This window comes from Ambystoma mexicanum, chromosome 4q (genome assembly GCF_040938575.1).
Source record: "Ambystoma mexicanum isolate Mex_15411 chromosome 4q, UKY_AmexF1_1, whole genome shotgun sequence".
Taxonomy (NCBI): Eukaryota; Metazoa; Chordata; class Amphibia; order Caudata; family Ambystomatidae; genus Ambystoma; species Ambystoma mexicanum.
The window spans coordinates 433,352,860-433,377,967 of NC_090928.1; the positions used below are offsets into that span (position 1 = coordinate 433,352,860).

The following is a 25,108-nucleotide window of genomic DNA, read 5'->3' on the forward strand; positions in this document are numbered from 1 at the left end:
GAACTTGTAGAACTAATGACATCAGTGCACTAATGGGCAGCTGTACAAATTAATACATTTCATTAAGGGCATATTATTGGTTTCCACCACAGTTTTATAACATTCATATGAGCTTCCAATGGACTATTTCAAACTGATAATGTCACAAGTAGAACTTGGGTGAAGGTAATACACAGCTTATATCATATGAAGAAATCCTAAACAGTTTCATGGTGTTTACCCTATGTTTCAGGAGATGATCAGGAGTAATTCAAATGTAGAAATGTGTTGCTCATTTCATAAAATGCTAAGATTGTAAATGTGTTCTTCAATTTATTTAATTAAAAAAATATTTCTACAGGTAAAACAGTTGGACAAGGGGGCACCCAGATTTGAACTAGGGACCTCTTGATTTGCAGTCAAATGCTCTACCACGGAGCTATACCCCCAATTTGGAGATGTTCACCTATATTAATTCAGTAATATGTACAAAGTGGAAGCAACATGCAATCACCATAAAGCAATGCATTTTCAGCCACCACACCCTCCTCATAACTATAAGGGGTACACAAGATGTCCTTTATCTGCCTTTGTAAAATACAGTGAGGTTTCCATTGCAAGAATTCATACATTTCGTATCACATGTAGATCTAGGAAAATGGAAAAAAAAACTTTTGTCAAATGCACACATTCTGCAAAACGTAACTGCTTCTCTACTGCAGTTTGTTGATTTTGTGCTAAGAGCATAGTTAAACCCAATTGTTCATTGTTTTTTTTTATATGAAATGATGATATATCCTATTGTTTCTTACAGTGCATTGGGTTGAAAAATGTTTTAACAGGATCTATTGAAGAGGGTATATGACTATGAAACAGGGACTTCTTGAACTGCCTTCCTACGCTCTACCACTGAGTTAAACCCTTGAATGCTCAAAACTGCCCTTTTTTAAAAAGGTGATAGAGTGGGTGACTATATGGAACTTGTAGAACTAATGACATCAGTGCACTTCTGGTCAGCTGGACAAATTAATACATTTCATTAAGGGCATATTATTGGTTTCCACCACAGTTTTATAACATTCATATGAGCTTCCAATGGACTATTTCAAACTGATAATATCACCAGTAGAACTTGGGTGAATGTAAAACACAGCTTGTATCATATGAAGAAATCCTAAACAGCTTAATGGTGTTTACCCTATGTTTCAGGAGATGATCAGGAGTATTTCAAATGTAGACATGTGTTGCTCATTACATAAAATGCTAAGATTGTAAATGTTTTCTTCAATTTATTTAATTAAAAAAATATTTCTACAGGTGAAAGAGTTGGATCAGGGGGCACCCAGATTTGAACTAGGGACCTCTTGATTTGCAGTCAAATGCTCTACCACGGAGCTATACCCCCAATTCGGAAATGTTCACCTATATTAATTCAGTAATATGTACAAAGTGGAAGCAACATGCAATCACCATCAAAGCAATGCATTTTCAGCCACCAAACCCTCCTTATAACTATAAGGGGTACACAAGATGTCCTTTATCTGTCTTGGTAAAATACAGTGAGGTTTCCATTGCAAGAATTCATACATTTCGTATCACATGTAGATGTAGGAACATGGAAAAAAAACTTTTGTCAAATGCACAAATTCTGCAAAACGTAACTGCTTCTCTACTGCAGTTTGTTGATTTTGTGCTAAGAGCATAGTTAAACCCAATTGTTCATTGTTTTTTATATGAAATGATGATATATCTTATTGTTTCTTACAGTGCATTGGGTTGAAAAACATTTTAACAGGATCTATTGAAGAGGGTATATGGTTATGAAACAGGGACTTCTTGATCTGCACTCCTACGCTCTACCACTGACATAAACCCTTAAATGCTGAAAACTGCCCTTTTTAAAAAAAAGTGATAGAGTGGGTGACTGTATGGAACTTGTAGAACTAATGACATCAGTGCACTTCTGGTCAGATGGACAAATTAATACATTTCATTAAGGGCATATTATTGGTTTCCACCACAGTTTTATAACATTCAAATGAGCTTCCAATGGACTATTTCAAACTGATAATATCACCAGTAGAACTTGGTTGAATGTAAAACACAGCTTGTATCATACGAAGAAATCCTAAACAGTTTCATGGTGTTTACCCTATGTTTCAGGAGATGACCAGGAGTATTTCAAATGTAGAAATGTGTTGCTCATTACATAAAATGCTAAGATTGTAAATGTTTTCTTCAATTTATTTAATTAAAAAAATATTTCTACAGGTAAAACAGTTGGAGAAGGGGGCACCTAGATTTGAACTAGGGACTTCTTGATCTGCAGTCAAATGCTCGACCACGGAGCTATACCCCCAATTCTGAAATGACCACCTATATTAATTCAGTAATATGTACAAAGTGGAAGCTACATGCAATCACCATCAAAGCAATGCATTTTCAGCCACCAAACCCTCCTTATGACTATAAGGGGTACACAAGATGTCCTTTATCTGTCTTGGTAAAATACAGTGAGGTTTCCATTGCAATAATTCATACATTTCGTATAACATGTAGATCTTGGAACATGGAAAAAAAACTTTTGTCAAATGCACACATTCTGCAAAACGTAACTGCTTCTCTACTGCAGTTTGTTGATTTTGTGCTAAGAGCATAGTTAAACCCAATTGTTCATTGTTTTTTTTACATGAAATGATGATATATCCTATTGTTTCTTATAGTGCATTGGGTTGAAAAACATTTTGACAGGATCTATTGAAGAGGGTTTATGGTTATGAAACAGGGACTTCTTGAACTGCACTCCTACGCTCTACCACTGACATAAACCCTTGAATGCTGAAAACTGCCCTTTTTTTAAAAAGTGATAGAGTGGGTGATTGTATGGAACTTGTAGAACTAATGACATCAGTGCACTTCTGGGCAGCTGAACAAATTAATACATTTCATAAAGGGCATATTATTGGTTTCCACCACAGTTTTATAACATTCATATGAGCTTCCAATGGACTATTTCAAACTGATAATATCACCAGTAGAACTTGGGTGAATGTAAAACACAGCTTGTATCATATGAAGAAATCCTAAACAGTTTTGTGGTGTTTACCCTATGTTTCAGGAGATTATCAGGAGTATTTCAAATGTAGAAATGTGTTGCTCATTACATAAAATGCTAAAATTGTAAATGTTTTCTTCAATTTATTTAATTAAAAAAATATTCCTACAGGTAAAACAGTAGGACAAGGGGGCACCCAGATTTGAACTAGGGACCTCTTGATCTGCAGTCAAATTCTCTACCACTGAGCGATACCCCCAGGTCTGAAATGTTCACCTTTATTAATTCAGTAATATGTACAAAGTGGAAGCAACATGCAATCACCATCAAAGCAATGCATTTTCAGCCAACAAACCCTCCTTATAAGTATATGGGGTACGAAGGATGTCCTTCATCTGCCTTGGTAAAATACAGTGAGGTTTCCATTGCAAGAATTCATACATTTCGTATCACATGTAGATCTTGGAACATGGAAAAAACTTTTGTCAAATGCACAAATTCTGCAAAACGTAACTGCTTCTCTACTGCAGTTTGTTGATTTTGTGCTAAGAGCATAGTTAAACCCAATTGTTCATTGTTTTATATATGAAATGATGATATATCCTATTGATTCTTACAGTTTCTTACAGTGCATTGGGTTGAAAAACATTTTAACAGGATCTATTGAAGAGGGTATATGGTTATGAAACAGGGACTTCTTGAACTGCACTCCTACGCTCTACCACTGACATAAACCCTTGAATGCTGAAAACTGCCCTTTTTTAAAAAAGTGATAGAGTGGGTGACTGTATAGAACTTGTAGAACTAATGACATCAGTGCACTTCTGGTCAGCTGTACAAATTAATACATTTCATTAAGGGCATATTATTGGTTTCCACCACAGTTTTATAACATTCATATGAGCTTCCAATGGACTATTTCAAACTGATAATGTCACGAGTAGAACTTGGGTGAAGGTAATACACAGCATGTATCATACGAAGAAATCCTAAACAGTTTCATGGTGTTTACCCTATGTTTCAGGAGATGATCAGGAGTATTTCAAATGTAGAAATGTGTTGCTCATTTCATAAAATGCTAAGATTGTAAATGTGTTCTTCAATTTATTTAATTAAAAAAATATTTCTACAGGTAAAACAGTTGGACAAGGGGGCACCCAGATTTGAACTAGGGACTTCTTGATTTGCAGTCAAATGCTCTACCACGGAGCTATACCCCCAATTTGGAGATGTTCACCTATATTAATTCAGTAATATGTACAAAGTGGAAGCAACATGCAATCACCATCAAAGCAATGCATTTTCAGCCACCACACCCTCCTCATAACTATAAGGGGTACACAAGATGTCCTTTATCTGCCTTTGTAAAATACAGTGAGGTTTCCATTGCAAGAATTTATACATTTCGTATCACATGTAGATCTAGGAAAATGGAAAAAAAACTTTTGTCAAATGCACGAATTCTTCAAAACGTAACTGCTTCTCTACTGCAGTGTGTTGATTTTGTGCTAAGAGCATAGTTAAACCCAATTGTTCATTGTTTTTTATATGAAATGATGATATATCCTATTGTTTCTTACAGTGCATTGGGTTGAAAAACATTTTAACAGGATCTATTGAAGAGGGTATATGGTTATGAAACAGGGACTTCTTGAACTGCACTCCTACGCTCTACCACTGACATAAACCCTTGAATGCTGAAAACTGCCCTTTTTAAAAAAAGTGATAGAGTGGGTGACTGTATGGAACTTGTAGAACTAATGACATCAGTGCACTTCTGGGCAGCTGTACAAATTAATGCATTTAATTAAGGGCATATTATTGGTTTCCACCACAGTTTTATAACATTCATATGAGCTTCCAATGGACTATTTCAAACTGATAATATCACCAGTAGAACTTGGGTGAATGTAAAACACAGCTTGTATCATACGAAGAAATCCTAAACAGTTTCATGGTGTTTACCCTATGTTTCAGGAGATGATCAGGAGTATATCAAATGTAGAAATGTGTTGCTCATTACATAAAATGCTAAGATTGTAAATGTTTTCTTCAATTTATTTAAAAAAATATTTCCTCAGGTACAACAGTTGGACCAGGGGGGCACCCAGATTTGAACTAGAGATCTCTTGATTTGCAGTTAAATGCTTTTCCACTGAGCTATACCCCCAGTTCTAAAATGTTCATCTTTATTAATTCGGTGATATGTACATAGGCAAGCAACATGCAATCGCCATCAAAGCAATGCATATTCAGCTACCAAACCCTCCTTATAAGTATATGGGGTGAGAAGGATGTCCTTTATCTGCCTTGGCAAAATACAGTGAGGTTTCCATTGCAAGAATTCATACATTTCGTATCACATGTAGATCTTAGAACATGGAAAAAAAACTTTTGTCAAATGCACACATTCTGCAAAACGTAACTGCTTCTCTACTGCAGTTTGTTGATTTTGTGCTAAGAGCATAGTTAAACCCAATTGTTCATTGTTTTGTATATGAAATGATGATATATCCTATTGTTTCTTACAGTGCATTGGGTTGAAAAACATTTTAACAGGATCTATTGAAGAGGGTATATGATTATGAAACAGGGACTTCTTGAACTGCATTCCTACGCTCTACCACTGAGTTAAACCCTTGAATGCTCAAAACTGCCCTTTTTTAAAAAGGTGATAGAGTGGGTGACTATATGGAACTTGTAGAGCTAATGACATCAGTGCACTTCTGGTCAGCTGGACAAATTAATACATTTCATTAAGGGCATATTATTGGTTTCCACCACAGTTTTATAACATTCATATGAGCTTCCAATGGACTATTTCAAACTGATAATATCACCAGTAGAACTTGGGTGAATGTAAAACACAGCTTGTATCATATGAAGAAATCCTAAACAGCTTAATGGTGTTTACCCTATGTTTCAGGAGATGATCAGGAGTATTTCAAATGTAGACATGTGTTGCTCATTACATAAAATGCTAAGATTGTAAATGTTTTCTTCAATTTATTTTATTAAAAAAATATTTCTACAGGTAAAAGAGTTGGACCAGGGGGCACCCAGATTTGAACTAGGGATCTCTTGATTTGCAGTCAAATGCTCTACCACGGAGCTATACCCCCAATTCGGAAATGTTTACCTATATTAATTCAGTAATATGTACAAAGTGGAAGCAACATGCAATCACCATCAAAGCAATGCATTTTCAGCCAACAAACCCTCCTTATAAGTATATGGGGTGCGAAGGATGTCCTTCATCTGCCTTGGTAAAATACAGTGAGGTTTCCATTGCAAGAATTCTTACATTTCGTATCACATGTAGATCTTGGAACATGGAAAAAAAACTTTTGTCAAATGCACAAATTCTGCAAAACGTAACTGCTTCTCTACTGCAGTTTGTTGATTTTGTGCTAAAAGCATAGTTAAACCCAATTGTTCATTGTTTTTTATATGAAATGATGATATATCCTATTGATTCTTACAGTTTCTTACAGTGCATTGGGTTGAAAAACATTTTAACAGGATCTATTGAAGAGGGTATATGGTTATGAAACAGGGACTTCTTGAACTGCACTCCTACGCTCTACCACTGACATAAACCCTTGAATGCTGAAAACTGCCCTTTTTTAAAAAAGTGATAGAGTGGGTGACTGTATAGAACTTGTAGAACTAATGACATCAGTGCACTAATGGGCAGCTGTACAAATTAATACATTTCATTAAGGGCATATTATTGGTTTCCACCACAGTTTTATAACATTCATATGAGCTTCCAATGGACTATTTCAAACTGATAATGTCACGAGTAGAACTTGGGTGAAGGTAATACACAGCATGTATCATACGAAGAAATCCGAAACAGCTTAATGGTGTTTACCCTATGTTTCAGGAGATGATCAGGAGTATTTCAAATGTAGAAATGTGTTGCTCATTTCATAAAATGCTAAGATTGTAAATGTGTTCTTCAATTTATTTAATTAAAAAAATATTTCTACAGGTAAAACAGTTGGACAAGGGGGCACCCAGATTTGAACTAGGGACCTCTTGATTTGGAGTCAAATGCTCTACCACGGAGCTATACCCCCATTTTGGAGATGTTCACCTATATTAATTCAGTAATATGTACAAAGTGGAAGCAACATGCAATCACCATCAAAGCAATGCATTTTCAGCCACCACACCCTCCTCATAACTATAAGGGGTACACAAGATGTCCTTTATCTGCCTTTGTAAAATACAGTGAGGTTTCCATTGCAAGAATTTATACATTTCGTATCACATGTAGATCTAGGAAAATGGAAAAAAAACTTTTGTCAAATGCACGAATTCTTCAAAACGTAACTGCTTCTCTACTGCAGTGTGTTGATTTTGTGCTAAGAGCATAGTTAAACCCAATTGTTCATTGTTTTTTATATGAAATGATGATATATCCTATTGTTTCTTAAAGTGCATTGGGTTGAAAAACATTTTAACAGGATCTATTGAAGAGGGTATATGGTTATGAAACAGGGACTTCTTGAACTGCACTCCTACGCTCTACCACTGACATAAACCCTTGAATGCTGAAAACTGCCCTTTTTAAAAAAAGTGATAGAGTGGGTGACTGTATGGAACTTGTAGAACTAATGACATCAGTGCACTTCTGGGCAGCTGTACAAATTAATGCATTTAATTAAGGGCATATTATTGGTTTCCACCACAGTTTTATAACATTCATATGAGCTTCCAATGGACTATTTCAAACTGATAATATCACCAGTAGAACTTGGGTGAATGTAAAACACAGCTTGTATCATACGAAGAAATCCTAAACAGTTTCATGGTGTTTACCCTATGTTTCAGGAGATGATCAGGAGTATATCAAATGTAGAAATGTGTTGCTCATTACATAAAATGCTAAGATTGTAAATGTTTTCTTCAATTTATTTAAAAAAATATTTCCTCAGGTACAACAGTTGGACCAGGGGGGCACCCAGATTTGAACTAGAGATCTCTTGATTTGCAGTTAAATGCTTTTCCACTGAGCTATACCCCCAGTTCTAAAATGTTCATCTTTATTAATTCGGTGATATGTACATAGGCAAGCAACATGCAATCGCCATCAAAGCAATGCATATTCAGCTACCAAACCCTCCTTATAAGTATATGGGGTGAGAAGGATGTCCTTTATCTGCCTTGGCAAAATACAGTGAGGTTTCCATTGCAAGAATTCATACATTTCGTATCACATGTAGATCTTAGAACATGGAAAAAAAACTTTTGTCAAATGCACACATTCTGCAAAACGTAACTGCTTCTCTACTGCAGTTTGTTGATTTTGTGCTAAGAGCATAGTTAAACCCAATTGTTCATTGTTTTGTATATGAAATGATGATATATCCTATTGTTTCTTACAGTGCATTGGGTTGAAAAACATTTTAACAGGATCTATTGAAGAGGGTATATGGTTATGAAACAGGGACTTCTTGAACTGCATTCCTACGCTCTACCACTGAGTTAAACCCTTGAATGCTCAAAACTGCCCTTTTTTAAAAAGGTGATAGAGTGGGTGACTGTATGGAACTTGTAGAACTAATGACATCAGTGCACTTCTGGTCAGCTGGACAAATTAATACATTTCATTAAGGGCATATTATTGGTTTCCACCACAGTTTTATAACATTCATATGAGCTTCCAATGGACTATTTCAAACTGATAATATCACCAGTAGAACTTGGGTGAATGTAAAACACAGCTTGTATCATATGAAGAAATCCTAAACAGCTTAATGGTGTTTACCCTATGTTTCAGGAGATGATCAGGAGTATTTCAAATGTAGACATGTGTTGCTCATTACATAAAATGCTAAGATTGTAAATGTTTTCTTCAATTTATTTAATTAAAAAAATATTTCTACAGGTAAAAGAGTTGGACCAGGGGGCACCCAGATTTGAACTAGGGATCTCTTGATTTGCAGTCAAATGCTCTACCACGGAGCTATACCCCCAATTCGGAAATGTTTACCTATATTAATTCAGTAATATGTACAAAGTGGAAGCAACATGCAATCACCATCAAAGCAATGCATTTTCAGCCAACAAACCCTCCTTATAAGTATATGGGGTGCGAAGGATGTCCTTCATCTGCCTTGGTAAAATACAGTGAGGTTTCCATTGCAAGAATTCTTACATTTCGTATCACATGTAGATCTTGGAACATGGAAAAAAAACTTTTGTCAAATGCACAAATTCTGCAAAACGTAACTGCTTCTCTACTGCAGTTTGTTGATTTTGTGCTAAGAGCATAGTTAAACCCAATTGTTCATTGTTTTTTATATGAAATGATGATATATCCTATTGATTCTTACAGTTTCTTACAGTGCATTGGGTTGAAAAACATTTTAACAGGATCTATTGAAGAGGGTATATGGTTATGAAACAGGGACTTCTTGAACTGCACTCCTACGCTCTAGCACTGACATAAACCCTTGAATGCTGAAAACTGCCCTTTTTTAAAAAAGTGATAGAGTGGGTGACTGTATAGAACTTGTAGAACTAATGACATCAGTGCACTTCAGGGCAGCTGTACAAATTAATACATTTCATTAAGGGCATATTATTGGTTTCCACCACAGTTTTATAACATTCATATGAGCTTCCAATGGACTATTTCAAACTGATAATGTCACGAGTAGAACTTGGGTGAAGGTAATACACAGCATGTATCATACGAAGAAATCCGAAACAGCTTAATGGTGTTTACCCTATGTTTCAGGAGATGATCAGGAGTATTTCAAATGTAGAAATGTGTTGCTCATTTCATAAAATGCTAAGATTGTAAATGTGTTCTTCAATTTATTTAATTAAAAAAATATTTCTACAGGTAAAACAGTTGGACAAGAGGGCACCCAGATTTGAACTAGGGACCTCTTGATTTGGAGTCAAATGCTCTACCACGGAGCTATACCCCCATTTTGGAGATGTTCACCTATATTAATTCAGTAATATGTACAAAGTGGAAGCAACATGCAATCACCATCAAAGCAATGCATTTTCAGCCACCACACCCTCCTCATAACTATAAGGGGTACACAAGATGTCCTTTATCTGCCTTTGTAAAATACAGTGAGGTTTCCATTGCAAGAATTTATACATTTCGTATCACATGTAGATCTAGGAAAATGGAAAAAAATCTTTTGTCAAATGCACGAATTCTTCAAAACGTAACTGCTTCTCTACTGCAGTGTGTTGATTTTGTGCTAAGAGCATAGTTAAACCCAATTGTTCATTGTTTTTTATATGAAATGATGATATATCCTATTGTTTCTTACAGTGCATTGGGTTGAAAAACATTTTAACAGGATCTATTGAAGAGGGTATATGGTTATGAAACAGGGACTTCTTGAACTGCACTCCTACGCTCTACCACTGACATAAACCCTTGAATGCTGAAAACTGCCCTTTTTAAAAAAAGTGATAGAGTGGGTGACTGTATGGAACTTGTAGAACTAATGACATCAGTGCACTTCTGGGCAGCTGTACAAATTAATGCATTTAATTAAGGGCATATTATTGGTTTCCACCACAGTTTTATAACATTCATATGAGCTTCCAATGGACTATTTCAAACTGATAATATCACCAGTAGAACTTGGGTGAATGTAAAACACAGCTTGTATCATACGAAGAAATCCTAAACAGTTTCATGGTGTTTACCCTATGTTTCAGGAGATGATCAGGAGTATATCAAATGTAGAAATGTGTTGCTCATTACATAAAATGCTAAGATTGTAAATGTTTTCTTCAATTTATTTAAAAAAATATTTCCTCAGGTACAACAGTTGGACCAGGGGGGCACCCAGATTTGAACTAGAGATCTCTTGATTTGCAGTTAAATGCTTTTCCACTGAGCTATACCCCAGTTCTAAAATGTTCATCTTTATTAATTCGGTGATATGTACATAGGCAAGCAACATGCAATCGCCATCAAAGCAATGCATATTCAGCTACCAAACCCTCCTTATAAGTATATGGGGTGAGAAGGATGTCCTTTATCTGCCTTGGCAAAATACAGTGAGGTTTCCATTGCAAGAATTCATACATTTCGTATCACATGTAGATCTTAGAACATGGAAAAAAAACTTTTGTCAAATGCACACATTCTGCAAAACGTAACTGCTTCTCTACTGCAGTTTGTTGATTTTGTGCTAAGAGCATAGTTAAACCCAATTGTTCATTGTTTTGTATATGAAATGATGATATATCCTATTGTTTCTTACAGTGCATTGGGTTGAAAAACATTTTAACAGGATCTATTGAAGAGGGTATATGATTATGAAACAGGGACTTCTTGAACTGCATTCCTACGCTCTACCACTGAGTTAAACCCTTGAATGCTCAAAACTGCCCTTTTTTAAAAAGGTGATAGAGTGGGTGACTATATGGAACTTGTAGAGCTAATGACATCAGTGCACTTCTGGTCAGCTGGACAAATTAATACATTTCATTAAGGGCATATTATTGGTTTCCACCACAGTTTTATAACATTCATATGAGCTTCCAATGGACTATTTCAAACTGATAATATCACCAGTAGAACTTGGGTGAATGTAAAACACAGCTTGTATCATATGAAGAAATCCTAAACAGCTTAATGGTGTTTACCCTATGTTTCAGGAGATGATCAGGAGTATTTCAAATGTAGACATGTGTTGCTCATTACATAAAATGCTAAGATTGTAAATGTTTTCTTCAATTTATTTAATTAAAAAAATATTTCTACAGGTAAAAGAGTTGGACCAGGGGGCACCCAGATTTGAACTAAGGATCTCTTGATTTGCAGTCAAATGCTCTACCACGGAGCTATACCCCCAATTCGGAAATGTTTACCTATATTAATTCAGTAATATGTACAAAGTGGAAGCAACATGCAATCACCATCAAAGCAATGCATTTTCAGCCAACAAACCCTCCTTATAAGTATATGGGGTGCGAAGGATGTCCTTCATCTGCCTTGGTAAAATACAGTGAGGTTTCCATTGCAAGAATTCTTACATTTCGTATCACATGTAGATCTTGGAACATGGAAAAAAAACTTTTGTCAAATGCACAAATTCTGCAAAACGTAACTGCTTCTCTACTGCAGTTTGTTGATTTTGTGCTAAAAGCATAGTTAAACCCAATTGTTCATTGTTTTTTATATGAAATGATGATATATCCTATTGATTCTTACAGTTTCTTACAGTGCATTGGGTTGAAAAACATTTTAACAGGATCTATTGAAGAGGGTATATGGTTATGAAACAGGGACTTCTTGAACTGCACTCCTACGCTCTACCACTGACATAAACCCTTGAATGCTGAAAACTGCCCTTTTTTAAAAAAGTGATAGAGTGGGTGACTGTATAGAACTTGTAGAACTAATGACATCAGTGCACTAATGGGCAGCTGTACAAATTAATACATTTCATTAAGGGCATATTATTGGTTTCCACCACAGTTTTATAACATTCATATGAGCTTCCAATGGACTATTTCAAACTGATAATGTCACGAGTAGAACTTGGGTGAAGGTAATACACAGCATGTATCATACGAAGAAATCCGAAACAGCTTAATGGTGTTTACCCTATGTTTCAGGAGATGATCAGGAGTATTTCAAATGTAGAAATGTGTTGCTCATTTCATAAAATGCTAAGATTGTAAATGTGTTCTTCAATTTATTTAATTAAAAAAATATTTCTACAGGTAAAACAGTTGGACAAGGGGGCACCCAGATTTGAACTAGGGACCTCTTGATTTGGAGTCAAATGCTCTACCACGGAGCTATACCCCCATTTTGGAGATGTTCACCTATATTAATTCAGTAATATGTACAAAGTGGAAGCAACATGCAATCACCATCAAAGCAATGCATTTTCAGCCACCACACCCTCCTCATAACTATAAGGGGTACACAAGATGTCCTTTATCTGCCTTTGTAAAATACAGTGAGGTTTCCATTGCAAGAATTTATACATTTCGTATCACATGTAGATCTAGGAAAATGGAAAAAAATCTTTTGTCAAATGCACGAATTCTTCAAAACGTAACTGCTTCTCTACTGCAGTGTGTTGATTTTGTGCTAAGAGCATAGTTAAACCCAATTGTTCATTGTTTTTTATATGAAATGATGATATATCCTATTGTTTCTTACAGTGCATTGGGTTGAAAAACATTTTAACAGGATCTATTGAAGAGGGTATATGGTTATGAAACAGGGACTTCTTGAACTGCACTCCTACGCTCTACCACTGACATAAACCCTTGAATGCTGAAAACTGCCCTTTTTAAAAAAAGTGATAGAGTGGGTGACTGTATGGAACTTGTAGAACTAATGACATCAGTGCACTTCTGGGCAGCTGTACAAATTAATGCATTTAATTAAGGGCATATTATTGGTTTCCACCACAGTTTTATAACATTCATATGAGCTTCCAATGGACTATTTCAAACTGATAATATCACCAGTAGAACTTGGGTGAATGTAAAACACAGCTTGTATCATACGAAGAAATCCTAAACAGTTTCATGGTGTTTACCCTATGTTTCAGGAGATGATCAGGAGTATATCAAATGTAGAAATGTGTTGCTCATTACATAAAATGCTAAGATTGTAAATGTTTTCTTCAATTTATTTAAAAAAATATTTCCTCAGGTACAACAGTTGGACCAGGGGGGCACCCAGATTTGAACTAGAGATCTCTTGATTTGCAGTTAAATGCTTTTCCACTGAGCTATACCCCAGTTCTAAAATGTTCATCTTTATTAATTCGGTGATATGTACATAGGCAAGCAACATGCAATCGCCATCAAAGCAATGCATATTCAGCTACCAAACCCTCCTTATAAGTATATGGGGTGAGAAGGATGTCCTTTATCTGCCTTGGCAAAATACAGTGAGGTTTCCATTGCAAGAATTCATACATTTCGTATCACATGTAGATCTTAGAACATGGAAAAAAAACTTTTGTCAAATGCACACATTCTGCAAAACGTAACTGCTTCTCTACTGCAGTTTGTTGATTTTGTGCTAAGAGCATAGTTAAACCCAATTGTTCATTGTTTTGTATATGAAATGATGATATATCCTATTGTTTCTTACAGTGCATTGGGTTGAAAAACATTTTAACAGGATCTATTGAAGAGGGTATATGATTATGAAACAGGGACTTCTTGAACTGCATTCCTACGCTCTACCACTGAGTTAAACCCTTGAATGATCAAAACTGCCCTTTTTTAAAAAGGTGATAGAGTGGGTGACTATATGGAACTTGTAGAGCTAATGACATCAGTGCACTTCTGGTCAGCTGGACAAATTAATACATTTCATTAAGGGCATATTATTGGTTTCCACCACAGTTTTATAACATTCATATGAGCTTCCAATGGACTATTTCAAACTGATAATATCACCAGTAGAACTTGGGTGAATGTAAAACACAGCTTGTATCATATGAAGAAATCCTAAGCAGCTTAATGGTGTTTACCCTATGTTTCAGGAGATGATCAGGAGTATTTCAAATGTAGACATGTGTTGCTCATTACATAAAATGCTAAGATTGTAAATGTTTTCTTCAATTTATTTAATTAAAAAAATATTTCTACAGGTAAAAGAGTTGGATCAGGGGGCACCCAGATTTGAACTAGGGACCTCTTGATTTGCAGTCAAATGCTCTACCACGGAGCTATACCCCCAATTCGGAAATGTTCACCTATATTAATTCAGTAATATGTACAAAGTGGAAGCAACATGCAATCACCATCAAAGCAATGCATTTTCAGCCACCAAACCCTCCTTATAACTATAAGGGGTACACAAGATGTCCTTTATCTGTCTTGGTAAAATACAGTGAGGTTTCCATTGCAAGAATTCATACATTTCGTATCACATGTAGATGTAGGAACATGGAAAAAAAACTTGTGTCAAATGCACAAATTCTGCAAAACCTAACTGCTTCTCTACTGCAGTTTGTTGATTTTGTGCTAAGAGCATAGTTAAACCCAATTGTTCATTGTTTTTTATATGAAATGATGATATATCTTATTGTTTCTTACAGTGCATTGGGTTGAAAAACATTTTAACAGGATCTATTGAAGAGGGTATATGGTTATGAAACAGGGACTTCTTGAACTGCACTCCTACGCTCTACCACTGACATAAACCCTTGAATGCTGAAAACTGCCCTTTTTAAAAAAAGTGATAGAGTGGGTGACTGTATGGAACTTGTAGAACTAATAACATCAGTGCACTTCTGGGCAGCTGTACAAATTAATACATTTCATTAAGGGCATATTATTGGTTTCCACCACAGTTTTATAACATTCATATGAGCTTCCAATGGACTATTTCAAACTGATAATATCACTAGTAGAACTTGGGTGAATGTAAAACACAGCTTGTATCATACGAAGAAATCCTATACAGTTTCATGGTGTTTACCCTATGTTTCAGGAGATGATCAGGAGTATTTCAAATGCAGAAATGTGTTGCTCATTACATAAAATGCTAAGATTTTAAATGTTTTCTTCAATTTATTTAAAAAAATGTTTCTACAGGTACAACAGTTGGACCAGGGGGCACCCAGATTTGAACTAGGGACCTCTTGATCTGCAGTTAAATGCTCTACCACTGAGCGATACCCGCAGTTCTGAAATGTTTACCTTTATTTATTCAGTAATATGTACAAAGTGGAAGCAACATGCAATCACCATCAAAGCAATGCATTTTCAGCCACCAAACCCTCCTTATAAGTATATGGGGTGCGAAGGATGTCCTTTATCTGCCTTGGGAAAATACAGTGAGGTTTCCATTGCAAGAATTCATACATTTCGTCTCACATGTAGATCTTGGAACATGGAAAAAAAACTTTTGTCAAATGCACAAATTCTGCAAAACGTAAATGCTTCTCTACAGCAGTTTGTTGATTTCTTGCTAAGAGCATAGTTAAACCCAATTGTTCATTGTTTTTTATACTAAATGATGATATATCCTATTGTTTCTTACAGTGCATTGGGTTGAAAAACATTGTAACTGGATCTATTGAAGAGGGCATATGGTTATGAAACAGGGACTTCTTGAACTGCACTCCTACGCTCTACCACTGACATAACCCCTTGAATGCTGAAAACTGCCCTTTTTTAAAAAAGTGATAGAGTGGGTGACTGTATGGAACTTGAGAACTAATGACATCAGTGCACTTCTGGGCAGCTGTACACATTAATAAATATCATTAGGGCATATTATTGGTTTCCACCACAGTTTTATAACATTCATATGAGCTTCCAATGGACTATTTCAAACTGATAATATCACCAGTAGAACTTGGGTGAAGGTAATACACAGCATGTATCATAAGAAGAAATCCTAAACAGTTTCATGGTGTTTACCCTATGTTTCAGGAGATGATCAGGAGTATTTCAAATGTAGAAATGTGTTGCTCATTACATAAAATGCTAAGATTGTAAATGTTTTTTCTTTAATTTATTTAAAAATAAAATTCTACAGGTACAACAGTTGGACCAGGGGGCACCCAGATTTGAACTAGGGACCTCTTGATCTGCAGTCAAATGCTCTACCACGGAGCTATACCCCCAGTTCTAAAATGTTCACTTTTATTAATTCAGTAATATGTACAAAGTGAAGAAACATGCAATCACCATCAAAGCAATGCATTTTCAGCCACCAAACCCTCCTTATAAGTATATGGGGTGCGAAGGATGTCCTTTATCTGCCTTGGTAAAATACAGTGAGGTTTCCATTGCAAGAATTCATACATTTCGTATCACATGTAGATCTGGAACATGGAAAAAAAACTTTTGTCAAATGCACACATTCTGCAAAACGTAACTGCTTCTCTACTGCAGTTTGTTGATTTTGTGCTAAGAGCATAGTTAACCCCAATTGTTCATTGCTTTTTTATATGAAATGATGATATATCCTATTGTTTCTTACAGTGCATTGGGTTGAAAAACATTTTAACAGGATCTATTGAAGAAGGTATATGGTTATGAAACAGGGACTCCTTGAACTGCTCTCCTACCCTCTACCACTGACATAAACCCTTGAATGCTGAAAACTGCTCTTTTTAAAAAGGTGATAGAGTGGGTGACTGTATGGAACTTGTAGAACTAATGACATCAGTGCACTTTTGGTCAGCTGTACAAATTAATACATTTCATTAAGGGCATATTATTGGTTTCCACCACAGTTTTATAACATTCATATGCGCTTCCAATGGACTATTTCAAACTGATAATATCACCAGTAGAACTTGGGTGAATGTGATACACAGCTTGTATCATATGAAGAAATCCGAAACAGCTTAATGGTGTTTACCCTATGTTTCCGGAGATGATCAGGAGTATTTCAAATGTAGAAATGTGTTGCTCATTACATAAAATGCTAAGATTGTAAATGTTTTCTTCAATTTATTTAATTAAAAAAATATTTCTACAGGTAAAACAGTTGGACAAGGGGGCACCCAGATTTGAACTAGGGACCTCTTAATCTGCAGTCAAATGCTCTACCACTGAGCTATATCCCCATTTCCAAAATGTTCACCTTTATTTACTCAGTAATATGTGCAAAGTGGAAGCAACGTGCAATCACCATCAAAGCAATGCATTTTCAGCCACCAAACCCTCCTTATAAGTACAAGGGGTACAAAAGATGTCCTTTATCTGCCTTCGTAAAATACAGTGAGGTTTCCAGTGCAAGAATTCATACATTTCGTATCACATGTGGATCTTGGAACATGGAAAAAAAAACTTTTGTCAAATGCACAAATTCTGCAAAACGTAACTGCTTCTCTACTGCAGTTTGTTGATTTTTTGCTAAGAGCATAGTTAAACCCAATTGTTCATTGTTTTGTATATGAAATGATGATATATCTTATTGTTTCTTAAAGTGCATTCGGTTGAAAAACATTTTAACTGGATCTATTGAAGAGGGTATATGGTTATGAAACAGGGACTTCTTGAACTGCACTCCTACCCTCTACCACTCACATAAACCCTTGAATGCTGAAAACTGCCCTTTTTTAAAAAAGTGATAGAGTGGGTGACTGTATGGAACTTGTAGAACTAATGACATCAGTGCACTTCTGGTCAGCTGTACAAATTAATACATTTCATTAAGGGCATATTATTGGTTTCCACCACAGTTTTATAACATTCATATGAGCTTCCAATGGACTATTTCAAACTGATAATATCACCAGTAGAACTTGGGTGAATGTAATACACAGCTTGTATCATACGAAGAAATCCGAAACAGCTTAATGGTGTTTACCCTATGTTTCAGGAGATGATCAGGAGTATTTCAAATGTAGAAATGTGTTGCTCATTACATAAAATGCTAAGCTTGCGTGTTTTCTTCAATTAAAAAAATATTTCTACAGGTACAACAGTTGGATCAGGGGGCACCCAGATTTGACCTAGGAAACTCTTGATCTGCCGTCAAATGCTCTAGCACTGAGCTATACCCGCAGTTCTAAAATGTTCACCTTTATTAATTCAGTAATATGTACAAAGTGCAAGCAACATGCAATCACCATCAAAGCAATGCATTTTCAGTCACCAAACCCTCCTTATAAGTATATGGGGTGCGAAGGATGTCCTTTATCTGCCTTGGTAAAATACAGTGAGGTTTCCATTGCAAGAATTCATACATTTCGTATCACATGTAGATCTTGGAACATGGAAAAAAAACTTTTGTCAAATGCACAAATTCTGCAAAACGTAAATGCTTCTCTACTGCAGTTTGTTGATTTCGTGCTAAGAGCATAGTTAAACCCAATTGTTCATTGTTTTTTATACTAAATGATGATATATCCTATTGTTTCTTACAGTGCATCTGGTTGAAAAACATTGTAACTGGATCTATTGAAGAGGGTATATGGTTATGAAACAGGGACTTCTTGAACTGCACTCCTAGGCTCTACCACTGACATAAACCCTTGAATGCTGAAAACTGCCCTTTTTTAAAAAAAGTGATAGAGTGGGTGACTGTATGGAACTTGTAGAACTAATGACATCAGTGCACTTCTGGGCAGCTGTACAATTTAATACATTTCATTAAGGGCATATTATTGATTTCCGCCACAGTTTTATAACATTCATATGAGCTTCCAATGGACTATTTCAAACTGATGATATCACCAGTAGAACTTGGGTGAAGGTAATACACATCATGTATCATACGAAGAAATCCTAAACAGTTTCATGGTGTTTACCCTATGTTTCAGGAGATGATCAGGAGTATTTCAAATGTAGAAATGTGTTGCTCATTTCATAAAATGCTAAAATTGTAAATGTGTTCTTCAATTTATTGAATTAAAAAAATATTTCTACAGGTAAAACTGTTGGACAAGGGGGCACCCAGATTTGAACTAGGGACTTCTTGATCTATAGTCAAATGCTCTACCACTGAGCTATACACCCAGGTCTGAAATGTTCACCTTTATTTATTCAGTAATATGTACAAAGTGCAAGCAACATGCAATCACCATCAAAGCAATGCATTTTCAGCCACCAAACCCTCCTTATAAGTATAAGGGGTACAAAAGATGTCCTTTATCTGCCTTCGTAAAATACAGTGAGGTTTCCAGTGCAAGAATTCATACATTTTGTATCACATGTAGATCTTGCAACATGGAAAAAAAACTTTTGTCAAATGCACAAATTCTGCAAAACGTAACTGCTTCTCTACTGCAGTTTGTTGATTTTGTGCTAAGAGCATAGTTAAACCCAATTGTTCATTGTTTTGTATATGAAATGATGATATATCTTATTGTTTCATACGGTGCATTGGGTTGAAAAACCTTTTAACAAGATCTATTGAAGAGGGCATATGGTTATGAAACAGGGACTTCTTGAACTGCACTCCTACCCTCTACCTCTGACATAAAGCCATGAATGCTGAAAACTGCCCTTTTTTTAAAAAAGTGATAGAGTGGGTGACTGTATGGAACTTGTAGAACTAATGACATCAGTGCACTTCTGGTCAGCTGTACAAATTAATACATTTCATTAAGGGCATATTATTGGTTTCCACCACAGTTTTATAACATTCATATGAGCTTCCAATGGACTATTTCAAACTGATAATATCACTAGTAGAACTTGGGTGAATGTGATACACAGCTTGTATCATACGAAGAAATCCGAAACAGCTTAATGGTGTTTACCCTATGTTTCAGGAGATGATCAGGAGTATTTCAAATGTAGAAATGTGTTGCTCATTACATAAAATGCTAAGATTGTAAATGTTTTCTTTAATTAAAAATAAAATTCTACAGGTACTACAGTTGGACCAGGGGGCACCCAGATTTGAATTAGGGACCTCTTGATCTGCAGTCAAATGCTCTACCACTGAGCTATACCCGCAGTTTTAAAATGTTCACCTTTATTAATTCAGTTGTCGGGGGGAAATTCTGACGGGGTCGGCCGGGCCGTCCGCAGACCTCCAGGCAGGGAGGCCCCAACTCCTCCCGTGTATCCCAGTTGAGACAGAGCGCGAGACACACACAAGGAGCAAGGTGACTCTGCTGTTTATTAGACAAAAACGTCAGGGATGAGTCGAGGAACGTACGCGTCCGTCCTGACACACACACAATCGTGGGGCTCGCAGGCCCTTTTTAATGCATTATGACGCGCTATCCGCGTCACTTCAGAAAGTTAGCAAAAAACCTATCGCCACTCTTAATTGGTTGCTCGAGTGGTAGGGTTAGTATAGCGCACATATAGAGGACAATGTTACTGGACAAAGGGTAGTCAGGTGATATATCTGGGTTGTCCCTACAATTAGATACATGAAAATTGTTACATGAAGACTCCTGAGGATTGGTTAATGTTACTGACGTCTGAGATAAGAGCCCCATGTTCTGATTGGTGCACCCGTGAGCTTCCCAGCCTGGGACCACCGTTGTTCCCAGCTCTCGGTGTACCTGCGATTGCAACAATGTTTCAATATGGGTACGTGCAGACAATGTGAGGACTTATTCATAGTTGGAAGGCTGACCGCTCCCACTGTCGCAGATGTCCATTGAGCCTTTCAAGTGTATCTGCCTGTGTCTCGTAGCGAGGGATCCAGACGCCTTTTCTCTCCTGGGTTTGGCATCTCGTCAGGTTCGGCTTGGTCACGTGGGGAGGGACCGTGTTCGAGGCAGAATTCTGCACAATTAATATTGCTTTTCCACTGTGTGTCTGGTTTAATTTGCAGGTGTGACCTTAACGTTGGTGCGCGGAGTGCGAGGCTGCAACATCGTGCCTTTGATGCTTTGTTCTTGGAATGTGGGTTTGCAACATCGCGACCTTGGCTGGTTGTTTCACCGGGCCCATTCTGCAGGATCAGCAACCAGACTCTTGCTTTGTTAACGTCCACGGGAGCTCTTGTTTGAGGCCTACTTGGGCCTGGTGCATAAGTGGTCCGGTTGGTGCATGGGAGCTTTAAGTTATAGTAGCATACAGTTCCATGACCAGTATCGTGTCTTCATTATAGTTCTTATGGTGGTAACTGGTTTCAAGAGAAGCGTGAGCAAGCTTTGTAGATGAGTTCATGACGCGTCTTGCGTTTCTGCATTCTGAAAGCCTATGTAAAAATAATAAAGATGCACGTCCGTGAATATGCCTGTCGCCTACGTCATAGCAATGAGCATATTCTTCGTGAAGATCGGTGTGGGAATGTCCAATGTGTATATTTGTACAGATGTGCTTCCCGTTGTCTAGGTCGTCATGGCATCTCTAACGACGTGTAGATTTTAGTCTAGTTGGTCCGTGCCGCAGGTGTCGGCATGGCCAGTGCGGACTGTTGGGCAGGCAGATGGACACATCCGTATGTTCCTATACCAGGGTATTTGGTCATCTGGTAAATGGACAAACTCTTCTCGTGGCGGGTGTCTGGGTCGTGACCCTCTAGGCCAAGCGCGAGAGGCGAAGGACGGGAGCCTGGTCTTCCATTCTCCCACTTCAGTCCCCCCTCTGGTCGACTTGTCGACCACAAACATATCCTTCTCGTTATCTCCTCTTACTCGCCATATCTTAGTTATTCCTCCTAGATGTCCATAATGGTTCACATGATCTTCAAATGACCAATACATATATTCACAGGTTCCTCCAGGTGTACAGTATACCCATTTCCCTATGTAACTCCTGGGGTTTCTCAGGTTCTCGACCTTCACTGATGGTGGGTCTAGATGGTTGGTGATTATTTGGGTGCGCAGCTTCTCCCTCTCCTGTATTATCACACCTGTATGTTGGCCGTCATCTGCTGGCATCAGGGGGTGCATTCGCACCATTTCGAGCAACTCGTCAGTGGTGCGTGCCTTCCGGGCTTTCCAAAATCTAATTATGATCAGCGTAGCTCCAGCCAAAATAGTACAACCCACTATTATTTTCAGTCCATCTGACAGCCAGGATGGCATCCATGACCATAATATTGAGAACCAGCTCTTATCCTTGTTTACACCGTTACTTTCATCCATCATTTTGGAGTGCATCTGGGCCAATTGTGAAACTGCTTCAGTCAGTGTACCATTATCAGCATCGTTGGCAGGTATGAACGTGCAGCATGATTGTCCTATCTTTGCACAAACTCCTCCTTCCATTGCTGTGAGAAGGTCCAATACATATCTGTTCTGGAGTGCTACCATTCTTATAGCTCGCAGCTCCTCTTTTATTGCGTTAAACCCATTTACTGTAGAATTGATGGTCATCATTAGTTCCCATCTAGTTATTTGGAGCCATTTCGCGTTTGCGTAAGCCTGCAGTCCCGGGTGTATTATTGAAGAGAAGAACATTGCTGCTCTGCTGAATAGTCTGTGTTCTGGCGGTATGGAGGTTAGTTCCGTTTCCGACCTTCCCCACAGGTAATTTCCCGTCAATGGCTCTCCTTGTCTTTTCCTTCTATTTAGAACAGTATCATTGTTGTTGGTCCTGTTCCCTTGCTCCTCCTTAAGTGGTGCAGATCTCTTTTTTCTCTTGTCCCCTTCATCCATTTTGGGAAAGTTCGCCACGTTAACATGCTTCTTAGGTACCACTAGTGATGGTACATTGACGTGCACCATTGTGCACACACCATTCCACAGGGGGGGCAGTGTATGGTATGCCTTTTCTCCACAGGCCCAATAATGGTCCATTATTACTGCTGTTCCTGCCCCCCCTCAGGTAACTCCGTCACACTTGCACAATTGGTGTTATATCCTACATCCACCTCTCCTTTATGCTGGTAGCATACCTTGGGCGCAGTCAACGGTAGTATTGTTATTGGGTCTTCATCTGTTTCTACCCACGTGAGCATTGGTACATACTTGATCCACGTCGTCCAACATCGGTGATTGTGGGCCTCGATAGTTGAGATAGTTTCTTTTGTTACCATGTTACTGCCAATCACTCCTATCTCCCAGCTGTTGTCCAGATACACCTTTCCTGTTATCGTCACCAGCGGCCTCTCCCAACATCCTTGTTTACCCGGAACTTCGGTGGCGTACCAATCACATGGTAGATACTGCAGTGTTTCTTTCTTTGTTTCTCCTTTTGCAGGGCCACTTGTTATGTATCTGAATGCTTCTGCATGTAAACTGGTCTTGTGGTAACTCAAATAGGTCTTGAGGAAGTTGTTTTCATATGGATATGAGTCTCGTGTTTTCCATGTCATGTGCACTACCGTCCCTTGAAATCTTCCTTTCGTTTGGAACAGTGCCAAGTATATTATGCATTGTGCTATCTTTTCATCAATTTCTGTGGCAACAAATGTTCGTGAAGCACTCATGGCGTATGGTATTAATGAGCAAACGTAGCAGCTGTCCTCAGTTGTCTGTTTACCAATGCGGGTCATGTGTTGGTACCATATGTTGTTTGTGACGTGTGCTGAATCTTGTATCAAATTATCAATACCTTTATTGTCTGAGTATGTGCTGCGTTTAACTCTATTTTGCTTGGGTGCAAAGTTACTACTATCACCTGACGTAACACCTGTTGCAGCAGGGGACGGGGGTATGTTAGGTTTAGGTGCAGCAATAAAATTAATAGCATAGCTGTACTACCTTACAGAAGCAGCCAAGAACCCGGTGATCATCAAAATCCCTATTACCTTTATTACATATGCTAGTCTCACCGGCATTTTGCTCTTACCTTTCTGCAGTCCTGGCAGCGTATTCTTGCAACGTTAAAGTTGCCCGCCTGAAAATTCTCAAAAATGCTGGTTACTAAATGTTAGTGGTTTGTTTCCTTTAAGCTCTCCCTATCAAATAGTCATTCAGTGCCCAAGCGAAGAGCTGCTCCCATGCTACTCTAAGTGATCTGTCTCTTAGGATCGGCAAGTATGGGCGGAGGTGGGGCATGGAATATTCTATGGCCAAGAGGAATGCTGTGTAGTAGACACTCACCCTTCTCCTTTTTAGGTACGTTGGCCTTTTTATTTCGTATACAAATTGGTGTGACAATTCTTCTGGGTAGTTATCATCTGGGAGTACCATCTGCACCTGGGCAGTGAACTTATTAGTAAGCTATTTTCTTAACAGTACAATACGCAGTTCCTGTATGTGCGAGAGAAAAAGAGGACATTCACGTGTTTACAGGTGTATTTGTGAGGCAATGTCTTTCAGGTCGGTTATAACTGAACTTGGGGGTCAATGGGCGGGGGTTTGGGCTCAGGTGGCGGAAGTATTTTTACTCCTTGAGCGTGTGACCATGGGGTGGGCAATATGGGTATCACTCCTTTCTTCGTCAGTTATTGTCTCCGGGGAAGTTGGGTAGTGACACGGTAAGGGAACAATTGGGTCGTTGTCTGTGGTAGAACTTCCTTCCTCTGTAGGGGATGTTGTTGCTGCTCTTCCACTGGACCTGTCGTTGGCGCTGGGGCGGGTCTGCAGTTTGTAGATCTTTACATCATGTAGGTGGTTCCAGGCACGCTTGTCTTTTAGTTTTACTGCTCTTGTTGATACGTCCTCTACCAGATGGGGGCCAGTAAACCTCTTATCGTTCCACTTCCTATTAAAATTGCGAAGTAGCACGTGGTCACCTTTGGCAAGTTTGCCCAAGTTCTCCTTTTCTAAT

General features: G+C 37.8%; 8 non-coding genes across 8 annotated transcripts; all 8 read right to left on the minus strand.

Annotated features, from left to right (window-relative positions):
* Window positions 1-356: 356 nt before the first annotated feature.
* Window positions 357-428, minus strand: TRNAC-GCA (transfer RNA cysteine (anticodon GCA)). Its single transcript has one exon. It is a non-coding gene; the product is annotated as a tRNA-Cys (tRNA).
* An 884-nt stretch (window positions 429-1,312) lies between these two features.
* On the minus strand, window positions 1,313-1,384 carry TRNAC-GCA (transfer RNA cysteine (anticodon GCA)). Its single transcript has one exon. It is a non-coding gene; the product is annotated as a tRNA-Cys (tRNA).
* Window positions 1,385-7,047: 5,663 nt separating this feature from the next.
* Window positions 7,048-7,119, minus strand: TRNAW-CCA (transfer RNA tryptophan (anticodon CCA)). The gene has a single exon. It is a non-coding gene; the product is annotated as a tRNA-Trp (tRNA).
* A 2,793-nt stretch (window positions 7,120-9,912) lies between these two features.
* Window positions 9,913-9,984, minus strand: TRNAW-CCA (transfer RNA tryptophan (anticodon CCA)). The gene has a single exon. It is a non-coding gene; the product is annotated as a tRNA-Trp (tRNA).
* Window positions 9,985-12,776: 2,792 nt separating this feature from the next.
* On the minus strand, window positions 12,777-12,848 carry TRNAW-CCA (transfer RNA tryptophan (anticodon CCA)). Its single transcript has one exon. It is a non-coding gene; the product is annotated as a tRNA-Trp (tRNA).
* A 1,829-nt stretch (window positions 12,849-14,677) lies between these two features.
* On the minus strand, window positions 14,678-14,749 carry TRNAC-GCA (transfer RNA cysteine (anticodon GCA)). Its single transcript has one exon. It is a non-coding gene; the product is annotated as a tRNA-Cys (tRNA).
* A 2,777-nt stretch (window positions 14,750-17,526) lies between these two features.
* Window positions 17,527-17,598, minus strand: TRNAC-GCA (transfer RNA cysteine (anticodon GCA)). The gene has a single exon. It is a non-coding gene; the product is annotated as a tRNA-Cys (tRNA).
* Window positions 17,599-19,423: 1,825 nt separating this feature from the next.
* On the minus strand, window positions 19,424-19,495 carry TRNAY-AUA (transfer RNA tyrosine (anticodon AUA)). The gene has a single exon. It is a non-coding gene; the product is annotated as a tRNA-Tyr (tRNA).
* Window positions 19,496-25,108: the final 5,613 nt, after the last annotated feature.